This window comes from Cavia porcellus, unplaced genomic scaffold, assembly GCF_034190915.1.
Source record: "Cavia porcellus strain 051 isolate PalLab524CR breed Dunkin Hartley unplaced genomic scaffold, mCavPor4.1 scaffold_17, whole genome shotgun sequence".
Lineage (NCBI taxonomy): Eukaryota > Metazoa > Chordata > Mammalia > Rodentia > Caviidae > Cavia > Cavia porcellus.
In genome coordinates this window covers 48619134-48642846 of record NW_026947500.1, presented here as the reverse complement: position 1 = coordinate 48642846, position 23713 = coordinate 48619134, and the positions used below count along the sequence as shown (strand labels likewise).

The following is a 23713-nucleotide window of genomic DNA, read 5'->3' as shown; positions in this document are numbered from 1 at the left end:
TTCATGAACAGGACTCAAACCGCACGGGAAACACTTCCCAGAATCAATAACTGGGACCACATCTTATTAAAAAGTTTCTGCATGTCAAAAGAAATCTCCAGCATAGTGAAAAGAAAACCCACAAACTGGGAAAAGATTTTAGTGAACTCTCTCTCAGACAAGGGACTCTTGTCTAAAACATATAAAGAATTAAAAAAACTCAGACCTCCAAAATTCAAAGATCCAATCCAAAAATGGGCATCTGAGATGAATACGCAATTCTCAGATGAAGAAATGCAAATGGCAAATAAATATATGAAAACATGCTCATCATCATTGGTCATCAGAGAAATGCAAATTAAAACCACACTGAGATTCCATCTCACTCCTGAAAGAATGGCCAGGATCAAGAAAACCAACAACAACAAATGCTGGAGAGGATGTGGGGAAAAAGGAACTCTCCTGCACTGTTGGTGGGAGTGTAGACTGGTACAGCCTTTGTGGAGGTCTGTCTGGAGGTTTCTCAAAAAGTTGGGATTGGAAATCCCATTTATTCCAGCTATTCCACTTCTAGGCATATTCCCAGAAGAACTGAAAGCATCATACCACAGTGATTTATGTGCACCTATGTTTATAGCAGCACAATTTGTAATCGCCAGATCTTGGAAACAACCCAAGTGTCCATCAACTGAGGAATGGATAAAAAAGTTGTGGTATTTCTATACAATGGAATATTATTCAGCTATAAAGAAGGATCACATTGAGATATTTATCAATAAATGGGCGCAGCTTGAGACCATACTCATAAGTGAAATAAATCAATCTCGCATGTATGAATACCGAATAGTTTCCCTAATGTAAGTAATGATTCAAATATATGAAAATATGTGGCAATCATGATTCCCCATTATGTGGCCTTGAAGCCTTATAAAATTTTCACTTATTAATTAGAAAGGCTTTATTCCGGGCTTCTTGATATGGAAATATTTGAAGCTATAGTATATGAAGTTTTATCCAAATATCTCAAGGAAAAAGACAGACACTATGGTAACTATTATTCTTTTAAAAAATTATTTAGTTATTTCTTATGTTTATTTTAATTAAGGGAAAAATTTAAAAAATTAGGATATATAATAGTAACTCTTTTCGATTTCCTATTAACTTGTTTTGAAGTCCTGTAATGCTCCCACGATCTTGTTTTGACTGATTAGACTCTGTTCCATTCTGTGGGATAGTATCAGGTCCGAGGGTATAGGCAACTACTTTGAAGGCAGTAAGATTCACTAAGATGCCCATTCTGGTTTGACTATTGTCTCCTTTGGAAGTCCTGTAATGTTTACAATGTCTAAGTTTTATTGGTCTTGTTCTCTACTGTTTTGTCCAACTTTATAATATCTAATGAGATAGACAAATCTTTTTAAGGAAACAAGAGACAACGTTGATAACTATTGTTAATAACCGTATACTCTGTTCTACATCATGTGCTAAGTCTATCCTTGGTTTTCACTGACAGCTTTGTTCTGCCATATTTGACTTTATTCTCCCCCCCGCAAAAAGTAATAAGAACTAAGGAGTAATAAAATCTAAAATGTGTAAATTTTGTTGTAAAAAGAGAGGAAGGGGAAAAAAGAGCTCTAACGGATATAACAGCAAGTGTGTATAGGGATGTTGAATAGCTGACTATATTAATGTTTTTGGATCATTGAACACAGCTGTTTGTAGTCTCTCTGTTTGAATGTCTACTTTGTATTCTTTGATACTGTGATTTGAGCAACTATTTCCAAGGTGATAATATGTAATCTATTAACAGGTGATTTCTTACTGTTATGCTTTTTTTTGTAGTTCTGTATTATATGTAACCTTACACTGCTTTGTTTTGTTTTGTGTTTTTCTCTTTTTCCTCTTAAATAAAAAAAATGTCTGTGGCATGCATATTACTATGCCGCAGATTAACAAACAATGCTTTCCCATCAGAAGATCTGTTCTTCTCAGCTGTGTCTAGCAGATTTGCTGATCACTAAGTATCAATGTGGCTCTACCACCATATTTTCCAGCCTACTTCTTTGAGGTAGGACCATGTCCTCAGAAATGATTTGTGTCACATTCAAGGGAGTATCCCTTATGTGCCAGAATGATATTAATTCTCTAATTTTCTTTTCCTCTATTGCAACAAGACTGGAAAACATATTGAAAAGCCTAGGAAATACCCTGGAATAAGGAATCATCACATTGAGGGCAGTGCCCTAAAGAGCCAGGACTCAACCTTTAGTGGTAGAACACAAAATAAAATTCTGTACGTTAAACCATAAGAGTTCAGGATTCATCGCCATAGGAAGATGTAGAGTACACTCTCTTGATGGCATCAACTAACTTCATCTTTTTAAAGAATTAGCAGTATTAAAGAAGGGACAGGATAATATAACTTTTGCAATTATCTTGATACACCAGTAGAATAGAATGAATAAATAAGGTCCAAAATGTACAATATATATTGTGAAATGGAAATAAATTACTCAAAAAGAAAGAGGAACTAGATGAAAGAAAGAAGTGAAAAATACAAGAAATTTACACGACTAGTTTATCCTACTTCTTTGAAAAGAAAGACTTGTGCTTATATAATTTGGGGAATTTTTATGCCCATATTTTGTGCTCTAAGTAATTACTTTGAAGGTTAAAATACACAGTATGCTAACTATTTTATTTGCCTATTATTTTGTTTTTAAATTATGTTTTACTTTTTCCATAAAATAAAAAATAGTAATATTTACAAAATCAAACCCAAATAGAGCCTTTTTCTCTCATGATATATACATAATATAATACATAACAAAGTGAAATTTTAAACTATAAACTTATACATTTTTTCTTGCTTGCTTTACCCTAAAGTATAAGGCAGTACAAAAGTTTATTAGAAAATGTTAAACTGGTAGATGCCAACAAAATTTTGAACTCCAAGTTGAACAAGGATTTCAAATCTTACTAGAAAATTCTCTCTCTGTGAAAAACACATAATCTTCTAATCGTATGCTCCAATTTTCCACAACTTCCTTGTTATTTATATCCAATTAATTTTACTTTGATCTTATAAGATTATGCTTTCTACTTCTCATGAAAATAGAGACGAAAACAAAAGTATGCTCTCAATCTTAGGCTTTTTAATCAAAAGTTATAACCAGACCTAACCAGAAAACAGCAAGATCAAAAGTATGGCTTTCCAGGGCTTGGCCCCCTTTTAAGCATCAATTTGAATAGCTGCACAGGCACAAGAGCTCCTTTTCAAGTCCTGGAGAAACCAAGGTAAGCTTACAGAATCTTGGCTTAGCACAGAAAGAGGACTTGTGGAATAGGACAAGAAAAATTGCTTACGATTCCTGCCTCAGCCTTTTCTCCACCAGCCCCAGGCAGCACAGTATGGAAATGGGAGCCCTCAACCTGGGGAAAGGGGACAAGTACTGGTGTTTGCCTTCAAGCACAACCCCAAGCCTGCCACTATCAAACTCAGCACTGGACACCCTGGGCTCCAGGCGCCACAGATCAGTCCCCAGACCCAGCACCACCAGCTTCCTTCTCTGCACCACACAGATTCATTCTCAAGCCTGCCCAGCACCATGGTGGCCCAGTGGATACTGCTGGTGACAAAGATATAGTTATTATGGACTACAGAAAAGAGTTCCCTCAGTCACTTAAAAATGGAACTTCTGAGTGTCAAAAAATTGAAGTCAGAAAAACCTGAGAGACATTTACTCTCAATGAGTTCATGTTATGTGATTCAACCATGGAGCAAGAAAATTGCCCATTTACAGATGAATTGATATATAAAATATATATGCAATGAATACTATGCAGTTTTACAAGAGGAAGAGATCCTGTCATACACAACTACTTTAATGAGCTTTGAAGCCAAGATTTAGAGTGTCTGCTCAATAAGTATAGAGTTTCAGTTGTGGGGGATGAATAAGGTTCAGAAATCTTTTGTACTGCATTGTTTCTACAGTTACTAATGCCATATTCTGTGCTCAAATGTGTTAAAAGGGTAGATCTCAGGTTATACATTCTTACTTTTTAAAAGTGAAGGGAAAGGGGTAAATCAAATGTGGCATACACATAAAATACAATATTATTCAGCCTTAAAAATAAAGTTGTGGAAAAGAGAAAAGAACCTTATGCAACTTTGGCTAATGTTTCTCAAGAAAATTTATGACTACAGTGAAAGATAAGAGCTTATTTTGGGGGGTTTGGTACTATTTATGTCTTGAGACATCTGTTTGACTCTTAAATCACATCCTCTTCAAAAAAGAGAGACAATTATAAGTTCTTTAAAACTTTTTTTATTTTACATTTTGAGATCACATGGTATATATTTCTGTATATGTATGTATATATATATATATATATATGAACAATATGGCATTTTGAAGTAAATATACAAGTGGAATGATTAAATTTAACTAATTAAAACACATATGGTTTCATATAGTTATTATTTTTGGGTGAGAACATAAGACACCCATTCCCTTAGCATCAAATGTCATCAGCTACAGTCACCAAGCTGTGCCATAAATCTCTTGAGATTATTTTTTAATTGTGAACCCCTTAACTAACCTCTTCCCCAGTATTACCTGCAATTAACCCAGCTTCTGATAACCACTATGCAACTATCTGTGTCCTTGAGATGAATCTGTTAGAGCTCACACATGAGTCCGCACATGCAGCAAGTGGGCCTCTTTGGCTTGGTACATTTTCAGTAAAGTGCTCAGATTCATCCACCCTCTCGCAAATGCCACACTTTCCTTAATATAGTTAAATAGCACTACAGTGTGCACATATCTTACACGTGCATTTGGCAGTCATGCAGTTGATGGACACTTTTGTTGACTACGCATTTTGACTATTGTGAGTTTGTTAAATTGCATCAAACCTTTTTTTCTGTGTGTGTTGAGATGACCCACATGAATTTTTCCTCTATTCTGGTTATGTGATGTATAGTGGTTATTGCTTTGCATATGTTGGATCAGGTTTGCATCCATTTTCACAGAAGATTTTTACATATCTGACCTTCAAGCATATCAGCATATAATTTTATTTTTATTTTTTGGTGTATTTGTTATGAGTAAGGATGGAATCATAAACTGATTTTGAATCACTGCCTTACTTTGAATTTCTTAGAAGAGTTTGAGAATGGTTATTATATACTTAAATATTTGGTAGAAATGACATGTTAAGCCATGTTGTACTGGGATTTTTTTCCATGGGAGACTTTTTAGTACTACAACATACAATAATATTTTTAAAAACATCAAACATTGATGCCCATGCCAAGTCAAATGAACCTTGAGTACACTAAGGTTATTCACATTTAACACTAATGTTACACACCTATTCACTTACTCCACTCACTGCACTTAGCGAAGTAAGTCATACATGAGGAGGTCAAGGATGAGCCTCAGTGATAGAGCACTTTTCTAGCATCTGCAAGGTTCAAGAGTTTCGTTTCTCAGCACTGACAAAAGAAAAAAAAAACATGATATGGACCAAAGAAACACACTGTATTTTTCTACCTAGGAAGAAGCAACACAATTAAATTCATATAGACAGAAAGTGGTTACTAGGGACTGAAAAAGAAAGAGATGCTACTCTAAAACTATTTTCTGAGTAAGGAACACCAATGTGGGGACATTAGATATGTCAGTATATAATGGGAATGATGACTGATTTAAAATATGGATGTATTTAATACCACTGATTTTAAAATTGTTAAAATAATATTTTCTGATGTACACATATATGCCATGGCTGTTCCAAATAAGCAGAGGACTTATGAATGAAGATGGTGAAAAATTAATGAATATGGAGAATAGAGCTGAAAGCTTTGCATTGCCTCTTTGGTCCTGGAATCTAGATGGCATCCCTTTGGTTCACAAAAGCCAATAACAGTGAAAGCTGATTCCTTATAAGGTTGCAGGCTGTTCTTCACCTCATCAGAAGCTACAAGAAAGAAGAAAGTAGATGACACTCCTTTCCAGAGTGCTTCCATTCTTCATCGGTGATCATCTTTCTCTGTGAATGTTTGACTGTGACTTCCTGTATCACTAACACTAGAAAGCATGGGCCTCTGGTGCTAGGTTTCAACATGGTTTCTGTGGAGTAAAAAGAAATGCTTGAGGACTGGGAATCTAAATAGTCTTCATAAAATGATTTGATTACATCTAAGATTTTAATTTTCAGTCTTTGATATCTGAGATTCCTGTGATCTGAATCCATTTGTTAGTTACTAATAAAAATGTCCTCTGGGGAGTAAGGTGGCAGATAGATAAGAGCAGAACACAGAGACCCCCTGAGACAGACAATTCAGATGCTGAAATAACATAGCATGAGGAGTCCCAGACAGGGGAAGACGGATCCTCTCGACCCAAGAAGAAACTAAGGTGAAAAGAAACAGTCAGACATGCACTCCTGGGACTACTAGTGAGGCAGCTAAGATTCTGTGCTCTCATGCACCTAAATTCCAACCACTTTGACTTACTGGAACCGCAGTCACACTGAAGTGCAATTGCACTGAAGTCAGAGGTCGGTGAGCCCAATGAAGAATGGAGCCAGCAAGGGACTTGCATTGACCTGCAGTGAGGGCTGGGAATAAAACGTTTCCATGGGAAAGTGGCACCAACAGGATGACATTTTGGAATTGGGCAGGACTGGCAAGAACAAAGAACAGCAGTGACTTCAGTAAGTTATTCCCTTCCCAGATGAGCTTGGTGGGGTATGCTTGGCCTGGGTCACACACCTGGCTGAGACCCAATAAATTGTTCCAAACCAATTCCCTGCATGCAGCACACACTAACACAGTGAAGGGCTCAGTATGTTGACTTACCTAGAGCGGAGGAGCCAGCATATATCGCCCCTGTTTGCACCTCAGTAACACACTGAAGTGCAGGAACACCTAGTCAGTGAGCTTCAGAAGAACCATAACCAACAAGGAAAGGGGCTGCGACCTCCTCCATATACCTGTATGGAAGAAACAAAAAAATATGAGAAGAGGAAGCAACAAGAAAAGTCCCCAGCCCCCAACCCTGAGAACATTGATCCATGAGAGGTAAATACAAAAGAGATTGAGGACAGCAAATATGCAATAGCAGACATGGTATCAGTGGACATAAAGAGATACCTTTGGAACCTCATAGACAAGTTCAAAAGTGAAATATTTAACCAAGTAAAACAAGATATAAGTAGATTAATAAAAGAAATGCTAAGCACCTCTCAAGAAGACACAGACAGAAGAATGGAGGAGCACAAAAAAAGGAGAGACACATTTGATGAAGAATATGAAGAAAACATAAAATACATGAAGTGGGTTCAAAGAGATTACCAGGAAGTTAAAAACTCCATTGAGAGCTGGCAAAACTGCTTGAAAGAAACTAAGGATAGATTATCCAAACTGGAGTAGAGGTGTGCAATGTGTGACCATGAAAGGAAAATTTTCTTAAAAATAATAAGGAAAGAGGCAGTAACAATACAAGGCTAGAAGATGACAAGAGGATCTCTAACTTAAGAATAAAAATGTGAGCAAAGAAGCAGGGGTACAAACAAAGGAACTACAAAGGCTATTCACAAAAATAATTAAGGAAAACTTCCCAAGCATAGGAAAAAGAAATGATATTCAGATGTATGAGGCATACAGAACTCCAGCCACCTACAACCAAAACAGAACTACACCCAGACATATAATAATCAAGGTCCCAGAAATTCAATAAGATAACAGAATATTAAAAACTGTTAAAGACAAGAAACAGATAATCTACAGAGGAAGGCCCATCAGAATAACAGCAGACTTCTTGACACAAACCATCAAGTCAAGAAAAGCCTGGAGCAAAATATTCCAAGCCCTGAAAGAAAGTAACCTCTATCCCAGATTGATATACCCTGCTAAATTGTCTCTAGAAAATTATTGGAGAAACAAAATGCTTCCAAGACAAAGCAGAACTTGGGAAATTTGCAACCACCAATCCAACTCTACAGAGAATACTGCAGGGCATTCTAAAGAGAGAGAAAAGTACTAGGATTCCAGCAACAGTGGCAGAGAGGCCTCAATGAATGGAGCAGAAGACAGACTGAAGAAGATAAGCAGAAACTGATGGCAAAAAAAAGAGCATAACAGAAATGAGACAGAAAAACCCAGCAACAGTATTATTCTTTGTTCAGAGTGATATTAGCCTGCTTGGGTTTATTCAATGTCAACATAATTGAAGATATGGATAACTACATGTATGTTTAAGTGTATAGGATTCATAACTATATTTCTAAGTTTTGCTGGATAGTTGAACAGAACTGGTTGCCATCTCACTGTTTGAATTCCCACATTATAAGCTCCACTTTAGTATCCTGAATAACTATTTTTAAGAAGACAATCTGTAATCATCAACTAGTGATTTCTTACTGTTTATTTTTTTCTTTGAAATTATGTATTATTCTACCTGTTTTCTGTTTAGTTTAGTCTTTCTTAAATTAAATTTAAAAAAAAAGACACTACAGTATCCAGTGCTGATCATGGAGTGTCATGATGTGAAATCCAGCAATACTATTATTCTTTGTTCAGAATGATTTTAACCTGCTATAGTTTGTTTAATCTAAACATAAATGAAGTTATGGATAACTGTTTGTATGTTTAAGTGTATAGGATTGACAACAGTGTTACTAAGTTTTTGTTGGACAGTTGAACAGAACTATTTGCAGTCTCACTGTTTAAATTTCCACTTTCCATGTTTCATTTTTGTATCTTGAACAACTGTTTGTAAAACGACAATATGTAAACATCAACTAGTGATTTCTTACTGTTTATTTCTCTGAATGTATGTATTATTTCTACCTATTTTATGTTTTGTTTAGTCTTTCTTTAAATAAAATTTTTTTTAAAAAGAACTCAATATTTATTTTGTCTCGTATCCCTACAAATTTTGGTTAAAGATATAAACGTTTGAAGACAAAGCAATAACTTGATAATCTTCCAAATGTATTTGTTCCTAGAAATTAATTCCTCTTTGAGTAGAAAACTTGCTTTCCTGTCATCTTCCTGATTATTTCTTAGTACTGAAGTGGATATGGGCCAGGGGTGTGACTCAGTGACTGAAAGCATGCCCAGCCCACACACAGCCCTGGTTCCAATTCCCAACACACACACACAAACACACACACACACACACACACACAGACTATGTTACAATATAGAAAATTACATATTATTTGTCAAACAGATTATTTGTATTTTAATGGATGGAATCACACATCCTAAAGATTGAAGGACAGGGAGGGATATGGTCAAGGTTTAAAACCAGGAAAAACGTGGATTAAATGGATATGTATATTGAATATGAAAAATAACACTATTGATATCTAAAGAAGAATATTCAAACTTATTAGAGGTAGGAGAGCAAATGAAACAAACATTTTTATGAGCATTTAGGAAAGAACTGAGTAGACAGAGTAATATCAATCAGCATGTTTGCACTTTACTCTGTGCTGAAAATTACTGTAAAAACTTCATATTGGTCATTGCATTCAATTCCCACAATAACAATTTAGAACACACATTATCCTTATTCTTTTTCCTTTACCTTCACTTTGATGCATAGTTAATGCCTTAAAAAGGAAGAAATCCTGCCATTCGACACTCATAGATGGACCTGGACATCTTGATCAAAAATCTAAACCAAAAATACAAATACAAAAACTGCATCATCCCACTTATGTGTGGAATCTAAAATAACTGCCCATAGAGTTTTTGGTCACTTAATCAGGTTAGCAAGCACAGGCAATGAGACTGAGACTCAGGTTCATCCATCCCCAGGCCTGGTTCCTCACTCACCTGCTGCAGCTGCTGCACTACTGATATCACAGAGCAGGTGAGAAGGGGGTCCTCAGCATCCAGACCAAGTAGAAGTGTATTCTGGATGCACAGGACCCTGTGATGCAGGCTGTGTGTGAAGGCATTGAGCTGGGCTTGCCTTGTGTTTCTATAGTGCAGTTAGTGATCACATAGCCTCATGTGGTGTCAATGTGGCTTGCTAGTTTCAGATGAGGATGATGGATCAATAATAGCTGAGTTTGAGCTTCAAAGCTAAATAACCTTGAATAACCAATTAACCACATCACAAAACATAGTTTTTCATATCTAAAATAGGAAAAATAATAATTCAGGTAATATATATATATATATATATATATATATATACTTATTTTATATTAAAATGATGCAATTCATGTGAAAATCTAAACCATAAAACCTATGAAGATGAAATGATAGATGGTAATATAATACAAGCTTTGGTTGTTTCACTTACAGAAATAAACCCATCTATTTTTCTATTTTGCCACTCACTATTTACCTGCAATTTCTTATTATACAAAGAATTTTCTCATGGCATTTTTTGCCTCATCATTTCTCAGGGTATAAATGAGTGGATTCAGCATGGGTGTCAGAATGCCATAAAATACTGCCATGCTCTTGTCTATGGATAAAGTAGACGGTGGACGCATATAACTAAAGATACAGGGCACAAAGAACAAGGCAACCACTGTGAAGTAAGCCCCACAGGTAGACAGGGCTTTGCATCTCCCCTCAGCACTATGGGCTTCAAGGAGTGCAGAATGACAATGTAGGAGGCAACCAACATGAGGAAGTTCAGCAGGCAGAGCACATTGTTATCGGCCACTGCCAGCAGACCAGTGACACAGGTGTCTATGCAGACCATCTCCAGCAGAGGAACAAGTCACAGATGAAGTGGTCAATCACAATGGGCACACAGAAAGGCAACCAAAGGACCAGGAGGAGCTAAACCAATGAATGCAAGAAGCCCTCCATCCAAGCCACTGCCACCAACATGACACAGAGTTTCCTAGTCACGATGGCCATGTAATTCAGGGGCTTACAGATGGCCACATAGCGGTCATAGGCCATCACTATGAGCAAAATGATTTCAACACTTCCCAAGAAATGGACTCCAAAGAGCTGAGCCAGGAAGTTCTTATAGAAGATGGTTGTACCTTCATACAAGGAGTCAGCAATGAGCTTAGGTGCCAAAGAGGAAGAATAACAGGTGTCAATAAAGGATAGATTGGCCAGAAAAAAGTACATGGGGGAAACCAGCATGGAGCTGACAACGATGGTGATCACAATGAGCATGTTGCCACACACTGTGATCACATAAATAACCAAAAAGAACACAAACAAAGCTCTTTGTACACCTGGCTTCTGTGAGAGTCCCAGCAAGAAAAATTCTGTAAGATTCTGTTGTATAAACAGAGATTCCAAGGGCACAGAGAATGTGGTTACAGCAATGCCTAGTCAAAAAAAAAACATAGAAGGATTAAATCCACTGTTAGGTTATTGCAAGATTTCCTTTTGCATGCACTTCCATTTGACCTTCTTATTGTCTCCCTTGTGCTCCAAAATCTTACACCAAATTATCCATTTATCCTGTTAACAATAAGATGTGACTATGTGCCTATGGTTAACTCTAGCATCACCAGGAACAAGTCCTTAACTGATTAGCTAAAAGTAATAACTTAATTATCTCAATTTTCAATTTTTCTTGTAGTTAAGGTTGAATATTTGTCAGACACTGATTTTCCCTGACCATTTTTAGGATTAATAAATTGGCATCAGAGAAAACTGTATTTAAGGTCTCTCAAAATGTGTGCATTTCAGACCCATACTCTTCAAATTAAAGCTTCCTCCCTGGACTCCACAATAAGCTTTTCTCTACAGTGAGTCAATGTTTCCAGTGGTGATATCAAATGATGCAAGACAAGCTGGGTCCAAACTAAAAGAAACTCATTTAACTGCCTACAGAGATGCCCTTCTCTCCTGCTCAGCCACTCCTGCCCCATACAACATCGTGTTTATGAAGCCAACCGAAATTACTTCCCCACTTGCTGATACTTTTTGTGATCTTCCAGGTTTTCCCTTGGTAAAATCCATCTAGTTCAGTGTGGCTAGTTCCTCCTTTGTCTACAAAAGGATTCAAGGTAAAGCAACACTGTTGAACCTCCATAGCATCATTCTGTTACAGGATTACCTGCTGACTAAGGAAAGGTAAGAGAATGCAGAAAGTAGATGCCTTATAGTAACCCTCTAGAAACTGCAGTCTTTTAAAGTATAGAATGCCTGCTCATGCATTATTCTTGTATTTTTTTTTACATTTTTTCTCTGTTTTTTTTTTTGAACTGGGTATGAACTCATGATCCTGCACTTGCCAGGAAAGCACTTAGGCCACTCAGTTAAATCCCCAGCCTCAACATTTTTAATTAATCAAGTTTATTGTACATTTTAGAAATACATAATGATCACATTTATTATATATTGAGATACACATTGATCACATTTAGATATACATAAGGATCACATTTATTTATTATAGGGAATTTATACCTGTATATCTTTATTCTTTTTTCCACACTCCCCTACATTGCTTCAAACCCTCTTAAACTCCTTATTTACAAAAATTTTGCCCCCAATTTCCCTTTTTTTCTTGTTTTGTTTTTCCTTTGTTTCTTCCCCCCCTGCCTAATTTCCATTCCCATTTGAACATTTTCTTTCTATTTCATGATATCTACTATGCATCTTTGTTCTTATTTACATGTTCAGTTTCTTTGTGAAACATAACTAATGCATTTGTTTTGAGAAATTGATACATAATGCATCTTATTCCTTTATTCTTCTAATGATATTAAGAAAATACCTATTCTTATCTTGATTTGTATTTTTAAACTATTATTAACCCTGCCCTCCCCCATCCTTTTCCTAGAGATATGAAGCTTTTTTACAAAATGGCCAGGACCTCCAGTTTTCTGAAGATTTAGTAATGTTCAATATATCAAACAAAAGAAGGTATTAAGTGTCATAAAATGAAAAACATGGAGACATAAAAAATGCAGGAGAAAAGACTCCAGAGATGATCTGGAATCTGCCTCCCTTTTTCTCTCTGTGCAAATAGCATTTTTGTAAGTGACAGCTCTGGTGGGAAAGTTTTTGGAGAACTTTTGGTTAATACCACAGACAGCAATAGTAGTGCTTCACCAAACATGGTCCAAACTGTATCTGCTCTTTTTATTGTCACATTTCTAGCAGGCAGATTATTATTCAATTCTTATTTTGCAGAGGAAGACAAGTCAGACACACACTGCACAACTTTGAGCAGGGGTCTCGAGTACTTTCCTTCCCCCCGCCCCCACTAGTCCTACTGTTATAGGAGAAGCATAACCAAGTAATGAGTGACAGTGTTGGGAACAGCAGCAGGCTGTCTCAGCACAGGCTTCTGGACTTCACTGACTAGTGTCACCCTGTACACATCTGGGAGTGGATCATCCTGTGCCATTGATTGACCAGGTCATCATCAACAGCATCTCAAAGTTTCCACGTTCTTAGTTATATAATGAAGATCTCACAACTACTATGCATCAATTTTTAAAATGGACTTGACTATTTAAAACAAGTAAGTTTTTTGATTGCCTAAGGTTACAGCGGACAGCAACATAGCATGCATCACCTGTTTGGAGGAGCCTGAATGTGATGATCCCTCAGTGAATGGCGCCTCTCACCATCACCATTAACACAGTGGGCAGCAGCTCATGTGGACTCAGAGGCCAAGAAGAATAAGTGGGTATTGATATGGATATAATTTCAATCTAATCACGAAAAGTTCCCTAATACTGATTTTCATACAGAAAACAAAAGTTTAAAGAAAATAAAATCATTATGAATACTATACAATACAGCCACAAACTTAATTCATATGCCCCAAAGTGAAAATGATAAACTGAGTTGCCTCTGTGATGCAAATTTATGGGACTACAAACAAAACACATTCATTAAAAATTAAGAAAGAATCAGGCATGGTGGTCCTTGCACTCTAAGAAGCAGAGGCAGGGGGATAACAAGTTCAAGCCCAACCTGAACAACTAAATGAGACTCTTTCTCAAAAACATTAAAAAGGACTGGGGACAGAGTCCAGTGTGAAAGCCTAGGAATCCATCCTCAGTACTGAAAACAACAACAACAACAAAAAAAACTAGTAAACAAAGGAAATCTTCTATCCAATAGAAACAAAATTATTTATACAACACTATGACCATTTTAATAACATTATTCTATTCCATTATTTATTTTAAAAATGAATGACCGAAAACTTACATTGACTGTATGTAAGGGAACCAAAAAATCTCCAGAATGTTATTACTCCCCAGCATCACTGACAGGTGAACCTGAAGTTCTTAAAGGGTTGCTGAAGCCTGCTCCAAAAAGATCATTCCACATTTCATTGTTTCGTCCTTTTAAAATCTTAGATTAAATTCAGAATTCTTACATTTATCCAAAGCACAAACTAGACAGTTGTTATGTATTAAAAACAGACACATAAGCTGAGCTTCTCTTACAAAAAAAAGAAGAAAAAACTAGTTGAAAACCCCTAAAGAAGCCCATTCACAAACAAGCAGGTAGGTAGAAATTCATTCCGTTGTTCAGTTCCTTTTGTTAGCTAAAGAACACAATGACATCTAAAGCCATCTTTTCCAATTGTCTTCAGTTTAATGGTGAATTTGAGACTCCAAGAGATGAAGTGCAGTGGACCCAAAGTTGTGTGTGTGACTTGGGGCAGAAGTATGGCTGGGACTTGATCATTTTTTTTTATTAAGAGGAAAAAGAGAAAAACACAAAACAAAACAAAGCGGTGTAAGGGTACACGTAATACAGAACTACAAAAAAAAAAAAAAATAACAGTAAGAAAATACCTGTTAGTAGATTACATATTATCATCTTGAAAATAGTTGCTCAAATCACAGTATCAAAGAATACAAGGTGGATATTCAAACAGGGAGACTGCAAACAGCTGTGTTCAATGATCCAAAAACATTGATATAGTCAGCTATTTAACACCCCTAAACACACTTGCTGTTATATCCGTTAGAGCTCTTTTTCTTTTTTTTTTCTTTTTTTCCCTCTCTTTTTTACAACAAAATTTACACATTTTGGATTTTATTACTCCTTAGTGCTTATTACTTTTTTTGGGGGGGAGAGAATACAGTCAAATATGGCAAAACAAAGCTGTCAGTCAAAACCAAGGATAGACATAGCACATGGTGTAGAACAGAGTACAAGGTTATCAACAATGGTTATCAACGTTGTCTATTGTTTCCTTAAAAAGAATTGTCTATCTCATTAGATATTATAAAGTTGGACAAAACAGTAGAGAACAAGACCAATAAAACTTAGGCATTGTAAACATTACAGGACTTCCAAAGAAGACAATAGTCAAACCAGAATGGGTATCTTAGTGAATCTTATTGCCTTCAAAGTAGTTGCCTATGTCTTCAAACTTGATACTATCATATAGAATGGAACAGAGTCTAATCAGTCAAAACAAGATCGGGGGAGTATTACAGGACTTCAAAACAAGTTAATAGGAAATCAAAAAGAGTTACTATTTATATATCCGAATTTTTTAAATTTTTTCTTTAATTAAGACAAACAAATAACTAAATAATTTTTTTAAAAGAATAAGGGGGAGATTGAGATAAAACAGGACATAACAATATAACAATAGAGGTCAAAGCATGACTGTTTCAGCAACCTAGTACTTCACCACCATATAACCCGACTTAATAGTAGTTACCATAGTGTCTGTCTTTTTCCTTGGAATATTTGCATAAAACTTCATATACTCTAGCTTCAAATATTTCCATATCAAGAAACCCAGAATAAAGCCTTTCTAATTAATGAGTGAAAACTTTATAAGGCTTCAAGGCCACCTAATGGGGAATCATGATTACCACATATTTTTATATATTTGAATCATTACTTACATTAGGGAAACTATTCAGTATTCACACATGCAAGATTGATTTATTTCACTTATGAGTATGGTCTCAAGCTGCACCCATTTATTGATAAATATCTCAATGTGATCCTTCTTTATAGCTGAATAATACTCCATTGTATAGAAATACCACAACTTTTTTATCCATTCCTCAGTTGATGGACACTTGGGTTGGTTCCAAGATCTGGCGATTACAAATTGTGCTGCTATAAACATAGGTGCACATATATCACTGTGGTATGATGCTTTCAGTTCTTCTGGGAATATGCCTAGAAGTGGAATAGCTGGAATAAATGGGATTTCCAGTCCCAACTTTTTGAGAAATCTCCAGACAGATTTCCACAAAGGCTGTACCAGTCTACACTCCCACCAGCAGTACAGGAGAGTTCCTTTTTCCCCACAGCCTCTCCAACATTTGTTGTTGGTTTTCTTGATCCTGGCCATTCTTTCAGGAGTTAGATGGTATCTCAGTGTGGTTTTAATTTGCATTTCTCTAATGACCAATGATGATGAACATTTTTTCATGTATTTATTTGCCATTTCCATTTCTTCATCTGAGAATTGCATATTCATCTCAGATGCCCATTTTTGGATTGGATCTTTGAATTTTGGAGGTCTGAGTTTCTTTAATTCTTTATATGTTTTAGACAGAAGTCCTTTGTCTGAGGGACAGTTCACTAAGATTTTTTTCCACAGTTTGTGGGTTTTCTTTTCACTATGCTGGAGATTTCTTTTGACATGCAGAAACTTTTTAATAAGAGGTGGTCCCAGTTATTGATTCTGGGAAGTATTTCCCATGTCGTTTGATGTCATTTCATGAATTTTCTACCTACCCCTATGTGTTCAAGGTCTCTACCCAATTTGTCTTCCAATAGATTTAGTGTTTCTGTTTTAATATTCAGGTCTTTGATCTATTTAGATTTTAATTTAGTACATGGTGATAGACATGGGTCTAGCTTTAGTTTTCGGCAAATGGAGAGCCAGTTTTTCCAGCACCATTTATTAAAGAGACTGTTGTTCTTCCAGTGAACCTGCTTGGCTCCTTTATCAAAGATAAGGTGGTTGAGTGTGTTCGTAGTAGTGGTTGTAACTTCTAATCTATTCCATTGATCTTCGGCTCTGTTTTGATTCCAATACCATGTTGATTTTACTACTGTTGCTTTGTAGTATAACTTCAAGTCAGGGATTGTGATGCCTCCTGCTTTGTCTTTGCTGCTTAGAATTGCCTTTGCAATTCTAGGTCTCTTCTGGTTCCAGATGAAATTTAGGAGTGATTTCTCTAGATCTATAAGGTATGTTGATGGTATTTCTATTGGGATTGCATTGAATCTGTATAACAGTTTTGGGAGAATGGCCATTTTCACAATGTTTGTTCTTCCTATCCATGAGCAAGGGATGTCTTTCCATTTTCTGAGATCATCTTCAATTTCCTTTTTCAGTGTATTATAATTTTCGCTGTATAAATCTTTCACTTCTTTCGTAAGAGTAATTCCTAAATATTTCATTTTCTTGCTTGCTAATGTGAGTAGTGCAGTTTCTCTTATTTCCCTCTCTATGATTTGGTTGTTCCTGTATAGGAATACTATTGATTTCTGAGTATTGATTTTGTATCCAGCCACATTACTGAATTTATTTATTGTATCTAAGAGTACTTCAATGGAGTTTAGGGGGTCTTCTATGTAGAGTATCATGTCATCTGCAAACAATGATAATTTAACTTCTTCTTTTCCTATCTTTACCCTTTTTATTTCTCTTTCTTGCCTAATTGCTCTGGCTAGTACTTCCAGTACTATATTAAATAGGAGTGGTGATAAAGGACATCCTTGTCTTGTGCCTGATTTTAAAGTAAAGGCTTTCAATTTTTGGCCATTTAGTATGATGCTGGCTGTTGGTTTGTCATAAATGGCCTTTATTATATTGAGGTAAAGACCATTTATTCCAATTTTCTGTAAAGTTCTTATCATGAACAAGTGTTGGACCTTATCAAAGGCTTTTTCTGCATCTATAGAAATGATCATGTGATTCTTATTTTTGGCTTTATTGATATGGTGGATTACATTTATTGATTTGCGTATGTTGAACCATCCTTGCATTCCTGGGATGAATCCCACTTGGTCATGGTGTATAATCTTCTTGATGATTTGCTGGATCCTATTTGCCAATATTTTATTGAGGATTTTTGCATCTGTGTTCATTAGGGAGATCGGTCTATAGTTCTCTTTTTTAGTTGGGTCTTTCTCAGGTTTTGGTACTACAGTAATATTTGCTTCCAGGAATGACTTAGGAAGGATTGCTTCCCTTTCAATTTCATTGAATAGTTTGAGGAGTGTCGGCATTAGGTCTTCTTTGTATTTCTTGTAGAATTCTGCAGTGAATCCATCTGGGCCTGGGCTCTTCTTGGTGGGCAAGGACCCAATTACATTCTCAATTTCATTAGCAGAGATTGGGTTATTCAACAGTTTTATATCCTCTTGATCTAGCTTTGGTACTTCATATGCTTCTAAGAATCTGTCTATTTCTTCTGTGTTATCAAACTTTTGAGAGTAGAGGTTTTCGAAATAGGTGTTGATGATCCTCTGTATTTCTATTGGGTCTGTAGTGATTTCTCCTTTTTCATTTCTTATTGCATGAATTTGAGCTTCTTCTTCCCTTTTTTAAATAAGGTTGGCTAGGGGCTTATCGATTTTATTTATTCTTTCAAAGAACCAACTCTTTGATTCGTTGATTCTTTGGATTGTTTTCTTAGTCTCTATTGCATTGATTTCTGCTCTGATTTTTATAATTTCCTCTCTTCTTTTGGCTTTGGGCTTGACTTGCTCTTCTTTTTCTAGCTGTTTGAGGTGTAGCATCAAGTTATTTATTTGTATTCGTTCTGTTTTCCTGATGTGGGAACTCAGTGCAATAAATTTTCCTCTCAGGACGGCTTTCATTGCATCCCACAGATTCCGGTAAGTTGTATCTGTATTTTCATTTTCTTTTAGGTATTGTTTAATTTCTTCTTTAATTTCTTCTGTGACCCACTGATTACTCAAGAGTGTGTTATTCAGTTTCCATGTGTTTGCGGAATTTTTGCAGTATCTTTTATCATTAATTTCTAATTTCAGAGTGCTATGATCCGATAATATGCAAGGGATGATTTCAACTCTTTTGCATTTGCTTAAATATGTTCTGTGAGCTAATATATGGTCTATTTTAGAAAATGATCCATGTACTGCTGAGAAGAATGTGTATTCTGATGTTGTTGGGTGGAACATTCTGTATATGTCTATCGAACCCATTTGTTCACAGGTGTGATTCAGTTCTGTTATTTCTTTGCTCATTTTCTGTCTGGTTGATCTGTCCCTTGGTGTCAGTGGTGTATTAAGGTCTCCTGTTACAATTGTGTTACTGATAATTTGAGTTTTCATTTCTGTTAATAATTGTTTTATATAACTGGGCGCTCTGGAGTTTGGTCATTTATATTTAAGATAGTTATCTCTTCCTCTTGGAGTTTTCCCCTTATGAGTATGTAGTGACCTTCTTTGTCCTTTATGGTCATTGTTGGTTTAAAGTTCACGTTGTCTGCAAACAGAATGGCTACGCCTGCCTTTTTTTGGATTCCTGCTGCATGAAGAATTGTTTTCCATCCTTTGACTTTCAGTCTGTGAGTATCCTTCTGGGTTAGATGGGTTTCCTGTAAACAGCATATGGTTGGATTTTGTTTCTTGATCCATTCTGCTAGTCTGTTTCTTTTGATTGGTGCATTGAGACCATTTACATTAATGGTTATTACTGTTAAATGCTGGTTAATTGTAGGAATGTTATCTCTCTGCTGTTGCATCTTTATCTTTCTGTTCTGTTTAATTATTTGCTTTGCTTAGTGGTTTTTTCCTTTGTGTATCTAAACTGTCTTTCAATATTTTTTGCAGGGTTGGTTTGGTGTTCATGAAGTTCTTCAGCTGTTCTTTGTCATGGAAGTATCGTATTGCACCATCTATTTTGAATGATAGTTTTGCAGGATATATCAGTCTTGGTTGGAAATCATTTTGCTTTAGGATCTGGAATACTTCACTCCATGCTCTTCTTGACTTTATTGTTTGTGCTGAGAAGTCTGCTGTGATTCTGATAGGTTTTCCTTTATAAGTGATTTGTCTTTTCTCTCTGACAGCTTTTAATAATCTATTCTTGTGTTGGATTTCTGGGATGGTGATTATTATATGTCTGTGTGTAGTTTTATTTTGGTTATGACTGTTTGGAGTTCTATATGCTTCACTGATCCTGATGTCAGTTTCTGATCTCATGCTTGGGAAATTTTCAGCTATTACTTCTCTAAATATCCTCCTGACATCCTTCATGTTGTCTCCCTCTCTTTCATTAATCCCTATCATTCTTATGTTACTCTTCTTTGCATCATCTTGCAGTTGTTGAATTGTTGTTTCCTGATTCCTTGTTATTTTCAAAAGATCTTTCCTTTCCTGTTCACTAGCTGCAATCCTGTCTTCAAGGTCTGAAATTCTATCTTCACTTTCATTAAGGTGGTTTTTACAACTTTCAGTGGAGTTTTTTATTTCCTGTATATTTCTGTGCATCTGCATTATGTATTCTGTTTGTTTCTTATATTGCTCATCTAGGGATTCTATCTTTTTGTTTAGTTCCTCCAATTTTTATCTGTGTTTTCTTTAGATATATTTAGAATCTCTTTCATTTCTTTTATCATTTCTTCTTTTATCTGGGAGATTATTTCAAGTTTGAATTTCTTTAAAGGTTCCTGGAGTTGCTTGTCAATTTCAGTAGCTACTGTGTCCGATATATGAGGTGGATGGGATATATTTTCTTCTATATACATCGCTCCTAGGGTCTCTTGAGATGGACTGGAGGTTTGAGGTTGTAATTTGGTGTTTCGTTTTGTCATTTTCCTATATTTCTGTGTTTCAAGTGTTATTTGAAAGCTTCCTCTGGATCTGTTGAAAATCCCCTACTATGTTTGGAGCTACTGAGACTCTGGCACCGCGCTACCCCAAGCCATTGGGCCTACAGAACCAGTGGCCCTCCTCTGCCTGCTCAGAACTCCGCAGTTCCAGACAAGCTGGGCCTCAGGGACACTGTGTGCCCACCTGCCCCTTGGAAGCTCCACAGTTCTTCAATCGCAGCTGGGTTAGGGTACTCACCACAGGCCATGGTGCCTCAGGAACCTGTGGACCCTCCCTGGTTGCAGAGATATCCACAGTCCTCCAGACACACGGAGAGGCTGATGCAGGCACCCCAGATCTGCCCAGCTCCTCCTCTGTACACTGATGGCTAGGCGTGGCCGCAAAACAGGCTGGGCCCGGCTGATAGTGTGGGCCGGCCCACCCGTCGGGAGCTCAGCAGTTCTCCAAGTGTAACCGGAATGGGGAGGCTGATGTGGAAGCCTCAAACCCACCTCTCCCCTTCACTGCACCTGGAAGCCTGGGGGGACTCCAACAGTCTGGGAGGAGATATCCAGAGTCCTCCAGACATGCAGAGAGGCCGGTGAGGGCACCCCAGATCTGCCCAGCTCCTCCTCTGCAGACCAATGGCCAGGCGTGGCAGCTAAACAGGCTGGGCTAGGCTGATAGTGTGGGCCCACCCACCCGTCGGGAGCTCAGCAGTTCTCCAAGTGTAACCGGAATGGGGAGGCTGATGTGGAAGCCTCAAACCCACCTCTCCCCTTCACTGCACCTGGAAGCCTGGGGGAACTCCAACAGTCTGGGCGGAGATAACCAGAGTCTTCCAGACATGCAGAGAGGCCGATGAGGGCACCCCAGATCTTCCCAGCTCCTCCTCTGCACACCGATGGCCAGGCGCGGCAGCACAACAATATGTAGTTTTTAAAGAAGTTTTTGTCACAGTTGACTAAAGTGCCTACATGTTGATCTAATATTTCTCTGTCTATCCAGTCCTTTCCTAAATGTCCATAAAGATGTTTATTTCCTTTGTTATTCTGCCTCTAATAGGTTTGAATATTCTGATTTAGAGATCAGTGACTTTGTTTTGCATATTTGATATACATGTACATTTATTCCACATTTTTCCTGGTTTTCCAACCTTGACCATATCTCTCCCAATCCTGCAATATTTAGTATGTGGCTTCCAGCAACTAAACAAAAGTAATCTGTTTGACCAATAATTCATTGTCTGTGTGTAGTGGGAATTGAAGCCAGGGCTATGTGTGTGTGTATGTGTGTGTGTGTGTGTGTGTGTGTGTGTGTGTGTGTGTGTGTGTATTGGGCACACTCTTAGCTACTGAGTCATATCCCAAGGTCGTATCCACCTCTGTACTAAGAAATAATCTGGCAATCAAAGGGAAAGACAGTTTTTATTCTAGGAGAAATTAATTTATAGAAACCAGTACATTTGGAAGCTTCTCAAATTCTTGCTTTCTCTTCAAACTTTTATATCTACTAAAGTGAAAAATAGCAGAGCTTTGGGGCAAAATAAGTAGTGACTCCTTTGAGTTTGTCATATTTTAAAACAGGCGAGCTATAACTCAGACCTTAAATTCCATACCCATTCATATAATATTCATCAGTGGCACTGCTGGAGTATGTGGAGTTGTTTGAGAATATTAAAATAAAATGATTCCTCCTTTTTTATAGATACTAAGGATTGAACGAACATAAGGCCTTCATTCTGAGCTCCATCTCTAACCCTTTTTCATTTTGTGGTTTGAGAAAGGTCTTGCTATATCACTAAATTGTATAGAATGATTTAAAATGTATGATAGTGTGGGAATACAGCCAAAAGTGCTGGGAATACAGCCATTAACAACTGTGCCTGGCTTGATTTCTGCTTTATATGATTATGCAAATGGATTCAAGATGCAAAAAATTCTAAAGTCATTCATTTCTTTTATAAAAGAATCAGAAGATGATATTTGAGAAAACAATGATTTAGGCTGGAAAATAATTTCTGACTAAAGTTACCAACATGAACCAATAATGTGGCTACTAAGTAAATAAGCTGCTTCTGAATGATAAGAAGAAACAATAAAAAGTACAATGTCTAGACATTGGTTCAGAGAGGATATTTGAATCAAAAGGCAAGAAGCAGAAAGCACTCCTTCAAAGAACAAAATTTTAAGCAATCAAGAAGTGAAGAGATTAATGTGCAATCAAGAAATGTTACACTTCATATGAACATTTTACAATATACTTAACTTCAGTAGGAACCAGGAAAATGCCAAATCATGGGTACAATGAAATTTAATTTTTACTTTTAATCTTGACACAGCCTAAAATATTTGACTATATCAATGTTATTGGAAAATGAGCAGAAGCAGGTACTCTCCCCACTGATGGTCATTTCATCACATATGAAAGTTACCTGAGGATATTGATTAAAAATGAAATCCTCAAACACTTCACTAAAGTATAGGTCTGTATTTAAAGAAACTCAGAATGGTGCACATATTTAATCATGCACAACAATACTCATCACAGAAAAATTTTTGTTCCTTACCCAAAACAGTCAAAGAGAGAAATGTTTCAATAAAACATGACAAATGATATATTTTATACAAAGGTGAATAATACAGATTTTCATATATCAAAAAGAGAAGTTTGGAAAAATGTTAAATGAAAAGATAAGTTGAAAATGACACATCTAGTATAATTATAATAGAAAAAGAAATAACAAAATATCAATGTAATTTCATTTTAGCTGTTTGTGGTTGAGTGAATATTTGTATATGTGAAAGTTATTTTCAGAAGCAAATGGAAGAATACTATCAAACTTATGATAGTTTAATTTTTGGCCAGGGGAATTGAACAGTAGGAAAATATTTTATTTTCAATTTTTACATTCTAATTGTTTTAAAAATAGTGCTCATACAAGATGATACAATTAAAGTGAAAAAAATAAACAAAAAGCAT

General features: G+C 36.4%; 1 pseudogene; it reads right to left on the bottom strand.

Annotated features, from left to right (window-relative positions):
* Nucleotides 1-10368: 10368 nt before the first annotated feature.
* On the bottom strand, nucleotides 10369-12023 carry LOC100726365 (olfactory receptor 4C3-like; annotated as a pseudogene).
* Between the last annotated feature and the right edge of the window lie 11690 nt (nucleotides 12024-23713).